At 34.5% G+C, this 6,819-nt stretch overlaps 1 non-coding gene across 1 annotated transcript; it reads left to right on the forward strand.

The window, feature by feature from the left end:
- Window positions 1-6,320: 6,320 nt before the first annotated feature.
- Window positions 6,321-6,427, forward strand: LOC116477133 (U6 spliceosomal RNA). The gene has a single exon (XR_004250366.1). It is a non-coding gene; the product is annotated as a U6 spliceosomal RNA (small nuclear RNA).
- Window positions 6,428-6,819: the final 392 nt, after the last annotated feature.

Genomic DNA, 6,819 nt, shown 5'->3' on the forward strand with positions numbered 1-6,819 from the left:
AGATGATTTGATGCACTTATCAAACACTGAAGATGTAACTTTTCTAAAAATGGCTCTATGACTTAATTATATGTTATAGACGTAATTATATGTTATAGATAATTACAGTATTACATACAGATCAACTCTAGAAAAAGTATGTCATCATTGTTGGTAAACAATGCATAAAAAAGCTAAATAATCTATGTGTATTTTACTAAGACTAAGATTTTTTAAAAGAATTAGAAGAAGACTAGAAGACTGGAAATAAGTATTATAAAAATTTAGCAATGATTCCTTTAAGTTGATTTATACAAGCTGAATTTTTTTGTAATTTTTCAAACTTTTTTTGTTTTATTGCATCTTTATTTTTAATATTATTTTTAATTTTAGATTTGGGGGTAAGTGTGCAGATTTGTTACATGGATATATTGCATGATGCTGAGGTTTGGGCTTTAGTTGAACCTGTCACCCAAATAGGTAGCTTTTCAACATGCAATAGGTAGACCCAATAGGTAGTTTTTCAGCCCTTTCTCTCCTCCCTTCCTCCCTGTTTTTGGAGTCCCTGTGTCTATTGTGCCTATCTTTGTGTTCATGTGTATCCAGTGTTGAGCTTCCACTTATAAGTGGGAACATGCAGTATTTGATGTTCTGTTTCTGTGTTAATTCACTTAGGCTAATGGCCTCCAGCTGCATCCACGTTGCTGAAAAGGACATGATTTCCGTTTTTATGGCTGTGTAGTGTCCCACGGTGACCACGTTTTCTTTATCCAATCCACCACTGATGGGCACCTAGGTAGATTCCATGTCTTTTCTATCGTGAATAGTGCTGCAATAAACATGCAAGAGCAGGTGTCTTTTGGTAAAATGATTTATTTTCCTGTAGGTATATACCCAGTAATGAGACTGCTGGGTCAAATGTAATTCTATTTGCAGTTCCTTGTAATCTCTTGCTTTTCTCCTAGTCCATTTATCTCTATCTTGTCTTGCTTAAAATTTAAAACAATGAAAATAATGAAACCATGAAATTGTTTGCTGTGTTTGCTGTGTACAGTTTTGCCCAAGCATTGTTTTGATTTACTGGCTCTCATCAGCACTCCATGTTCAGAAGTCTGAAATTGAACTGCCTCCATTTTCCTATAGAGTTAATTGGGTAAAAAATTAGGTTAGAACCCACAGCCACTTAGATGAGAATCAAAACAATGCCATTTTAAAGTGGTTCTTTCATAAACTCACCAAAGAAACATCATGAGCAGATAACGTATTACAATGCATTGCATATGTTGCTATTGCAATATCTGTAACGGTTGATGCCACTGCTTTGAGAATATGAATTTTAAGATTGTTTTCATTTTAGAAATGTTTGCTATAGTACATAACCCTTTCAATGACATCCTCCTTTCTAGCAATAGCTTTCTCATTATTAGGCTGTATAAATTCACATTAAGTTTATTTTAATATTCCTTAAAGTGTATGCTCAGATTTTGAGCTCTGAATCTTGAGACATGTATGCTAACTGAATTTTATAAAGACGATATTCTAATTGAACACTTTTTTCCATTTTAAACTTAATCTAACCTCCAAGTATAAGTTCTTTCTTGAGACTAATATAACATTTTTTAAAAAGAAAAGTTTATTCAGTTATGCTCAATATCATTCCCACACACTTGTTGGGAACTTTAAGAAGTTATGTAACAAAATCTTCATTTGAAAAACTATCAACTGAATCAAGACAGTATCTCAGTTCTGCAAGGAGGAGCAAATCAGTGCATTCTCTTAGAAAAGTGCTATTGATTGTGCTTCATCTTTCAACAATCACTTTTTAATTTTTCAGCTAATATTTGATATCCAAAATTCCCCCTTCACTTTGAGATTATTCAGATCATCTAAGAATGGTATGTCATGAGACTGCCCATAATAAGATATGAGGAAAAGACATTTCTTCATGTTCTTTGAAACCCAAAAACTTAAAAAAAATAGGCTGACAATATTTTAGATACAATGAGATTTCACAGAAGAAAAATAATCTTTTTGCAAGCTTTCCTGTTCTGTAAAAGCTCTGTGAGATGAAGCCAGAAACTGATGAAGCACTTAAGAAATAAGGAATAATTTATCTTGGTGATTTCTCTCGGTGATTATGATGAATGCTAATAAGACTGCAGAATGCAAATGAGGTCATGTAAAACAACTTAGATTTTATTAAAGGGAGGAATAAAGAAGACACTCAATGAATCACATAATGCATATAGACCATCTGGCATCTGGACTATCTTTTTATCTTTAAGATTAAGAACTAGAACTACAAGAGGAATTCTAAGTATGCCCCACAAATTTAAAGAAGGAAAAATAAGTAGGTCTCTAACAAAACATTCTCTATAAGGTAGAAAAAAAAAAACTTTGAAAAATGAAAAAGAAACACTGGACAAAACTAATTAAAATGCAATAAATTAAGTCAAGCTATATTAACCTGTTTGAATTTCTAGTTACTTTGCCCATTTTCCTTGAAAAAGCCATCTGCAGTGACTATTACTACGCTACACTTTACAACAAAATTGGTTAAGGGACTAAGAGACTGAAATCATTTGTGGAGGGCAGGTATACCAGTTCACCTTACTGCATGGTAATCTCAGAAGGCTGAATGCTTCAGTTTTAACCCATTTTCCCAGGTAATTGCTCATGAACGGTTTTCCCCTGGGGAAAAATTGACATTTTCTTTTTTTTCTTTTTTAAATAACGTATTTTTATTACGCCTTTTATATGTTTAGATATACAAATGTTCATCATTGTGTTACAATTTCCTACAGTATTCAGTGTAGCAGTATGCTGAAGAAATTTGTAGCCTAAGGGTAATAGGCTGCAACATTTAGCCTAGGTGTGTAGTAGGGTATACCATCTAGGTTTGTGTAAGTGCATTCTATGTCATTTACATGACAAAATTGCCTAACGACACATTTCTCAGAACATATCTTGGTTGTAGCCGGGCGCGGTGGCTCACGCCTGTAATCCCAGCACTTTGGGAGGCCGAGGCGGGCGGATCACGAGGTCAGGAGATCGAGACCATCCTGGCTAACACGGTGAAACCCCGTCTCTACTAAAAATACAAAAAATTAGCTGGGCGAGGTGGCTGGCGCCTGTAGTCCCAGCTACGCTGGAGGCTGAGGCAGGAGAATGGCGTGAACCCCTGGGGGCGGAGCCTGCAGTGAGCCGAGATCGCGCCACTGCACTCCAGCCTGGGTGAAAGAGCGAGACTCCGTCTCAAAAAAAAAAGAAAAAAAAGAACATATCTTGGTTGTTAAATGACACACAACTGTACACACTTTGAAAAATAGAAAAATCATTCATTCTAACAAGATGAATGGATGCCAAAATTGTAATGCAAATTCCATTATTCGTTGGATTTGCATTGTATTTTTTTTTTATTATACTTTAAGTTATAGGGTACTTGTGCACAACGTGCAGGTTTGTTACATATGTATACATGTGCCATGTTGGTGTGCTGCACCCATTAATTCGTCAATGTAATCCCTCCCCCCTTTCCCCACCCCATGACAGGTCCCAGTGTGTGAGGTTCCCCATCAAGTGTTCTCATTGTTCAGTTCCCACCTATGAGTGAGAACATGCAGTGTTTGGTTTTCTGTCCTTGCAATAGTTTGCTCAGAATGATGGTTTCCAGCTTCATCCATGTCCCTACAAAGGACATGAACTCATCCTTTTTTATGGCTGCATAGTATTCCATAGTGTATATGTGCCACATTTTCTTAATCCAGTCTATCATTGATGGACATTTGGGTTGGTTCCAAGTCTTTGCTATTGTGAATAGTGCCGCAGTAAACATACGTGTGCATGTGTCTTTATAGCAGCACGATTTGGGGAAAATCATCTTGTGATGCAGTCATTAAGATATCGGAAAGTATCACATTTAAATAAGTTTGTTTGTTGGTCTGTTCTCCACTGTTTTGCTGAAATAGTGTTAACAGCACTTCTTGATAGAGGCTCTGGTATGTGAATTCCACCTGCATTTAAATTAGCACGCATTTTTTCTTTGTCATTAAATTTGTAATATAAGAGGTCCCTATTAGTAATGTGTTAGTTTATTATAAGATCCAGTTACAGGATTGTTCAAATTGCACACTACCCACCCTGTCTTTTAAGCCATATCAACTATAATGATAAATACAAAAACAATGTGCAATAGTACTTTCTTTTTTTTTTTTTTGAGCAGTAGCAAGATTTATTGCAAAGAGTGAAAGAACAAAGCTTCCACAGTATGGAAGGGGACCTGAGCAGGTTGCCCTGCAATAGTAATTATTAAGGATATATTAGATGTTTCTTGATTGTTTCTATTAAAAATGTGTTTATGGACTAGATAATTTAAGACTTTGGCTTTGGAGCTAGACCACCAGGTGTTAAAGGTTCGTTTTCTGAGCAAATCACTTCACCTCTGTGTGCCTTAATTTCTCATTGGCAAATTGGGGTTATGATAATTAAATAGTTTGATTCATGTAAAGTGCTTAGAACAATGTTTGATACTATTTCAGCCTTCAACAAATACTAGTTATCATGAACTTGACTTATCAGATAGTTTTAAAAAGCACTACTTTGAATGGAAAAGATCTGTTACATATTAACTGCATGTGACTCATTCTATAAACCTTGATTTGTTTTGCATGTGATTTAGTCAATGTCTTTAGTATAAAAAAATTACCAAGAAAAAAGCCACATATCTACAGCCAACTGATCTTTGACAAAATTGACAAAAACATACCCTGAGGAAAGGACACCCTATATAATAAATGGTGCTGGGAAAATTTGATAGCCCCAGGCAGAAGAATGAATCTGGACCCATATCACTCACCATACACAAAAATTAACTCAAAATGGAGTAAAGACTTAAACATAAGGCCTGAAACTATAAAAATTCTAGAAGAACCCTAAGAAAAACTCTTTTGGACATTGGTCCACGCAAAGAATTCATAACCAAGATCTCAAAAGCAAATATAACAAAAACAAAAATAAACAAATGAGATTTTTAAACTAAAAAGCCTCTGCACAGTGAAAGAAATAATCAACAGAGTGAACAGAGAGCCTACAGCATAGAAGAAAATAATTGCAAACTATGCATCCAGCAAAAGGCTAATATCCAGAATCTTCAAGGAACTTGAACTTCTCAACAGGAAAAAGCCAATAACCCCTTAAAAGTTGGGCAAAGGACATGAACAGTCAATTGTCAAAGGAAGATACGTAAGAAGCCAACAAGCACATGAAAAAATGTTCCACATCACATCATCAGAGAAATGTAACTTAAAACCACAAAGAAGTACCATTTTACACTAGTGAGAATGGCTATTAATAAAATGTTAAAAAAAATGTTGGCGAGGATGCAAAGAAAGCAGAACATACACCATTGCTGAGAATGTACATTAATATAATCTCTATTAAAAACAGTATGGAAATTTCTCAAAGAACTAAAAGCAGAACTACCATTCAATCCAGCAATCCCACTACTGAATATATACCCAAAGGAAAAGAAATCATTATATCCAAAACATATCTGCACTCATGTATTTATAGCATCACTATTAAAAATAGCAAAGATATGGAATCAACCTAAGTGTCCATCAATGAATGATTAAAAAAAGAAAATGTAATAGACACACAGACACACACATGCACACACACACACACCCCCACGGAATACTACTCAGCCATAAAAATATGAAATCATGTCTTCTGCAGCAACATGAATGGAACTGAAGGCCATTATCTTTAGTCAGATAACTTAGAAACAGAAAGTCAAATACCAGGTATTCTTACTTATAAATTGGAGCTAAATAATGTGTACATGTGGACATAGAGAGTGGGATAATAGACATCAGAGACTCAGAAACATGGGAGATTGATTAGGGATAAGAAATTATCTAATGAGTTCAATGTTACACTAAAAGCTCAGACATCACAACTACGTCGTATATCCATGTAACAGAACTGTGGTTATAGCTTCTAAATCTATAAGAATAAAATAATATAAAATTATAATGGAATAATATGAAAAGTTAATGGTTTATCCTGAATTATATTCAGTACATTTTTCTTCATTAGAAGTACAAATGCTTGAATCCCAATTAGATTTGAATATTTTACCTGATTCATTAATCTAATAGAACCAAATTAATTTAATAAAAGGTGTATGCCATATTTTTAACATTGACATGATAATAGCAAACCATGATTGAGCCTATTTTCCATTTTTGACAAATTATATTATTACCTCTTATTTCTCTCAATATAATGAGCCATATGCATCACAAACATAAAGTAAAACTAAAATTTATAAAATATTTGCCCTCACTTCAGCAGCACATATACTAAAATTGGAAAGATACAGACAAGATTAGCATGGTCCCTGTGCGAGGATGACATGCAAATTTGTGAAGCATTCCATATTTTTAATGTAAAAGTAAAAAACCCATCCAAAGATAGCAACTTCAAAGTTTAAAGGAACATCAGCCCATACAGATGAGAAAGAATCAGTGCAAGAACTCTGGCAACTCAAAAAGCCAGAGTGTCTTTTTACCTCCAAATGGCCACACTAGTTCTCCAGCAATAGTCCTTAACTGAAATGGCTGAAATGACAGACATAAAATTCAGAATCTGGATAGAAATGAAGATCATCATGATTCAGCAGAAAGCCAAAACCTAATGCAAGGAATCTAAGGAATCCAGTAAAAAAATATAGGAGCTGAAAGATGAAATAGCCATTTCAAGAAAGAACCAAACTGATTTGATAGAGTTGGGAAACTCACCAAAAGAATTTCATAATACAATTGTAAGTATTAACAG

This window comes from Hylobates moloch, unplaced genomic scaffold (assembly GCF_009828535.3).
Source record: "Hylobates moloch isolate HMO894 unplaced genomic scaffold, HMol_V3 SCAFFOLD_2, whole genome shotgun sequence".
Classification (NCBI taxonomy): Eukaryota; Metazoa; Chordata; class Mammalia; order Primates; family Hylobatidae; genus Hylobates; species Hylobates moloch.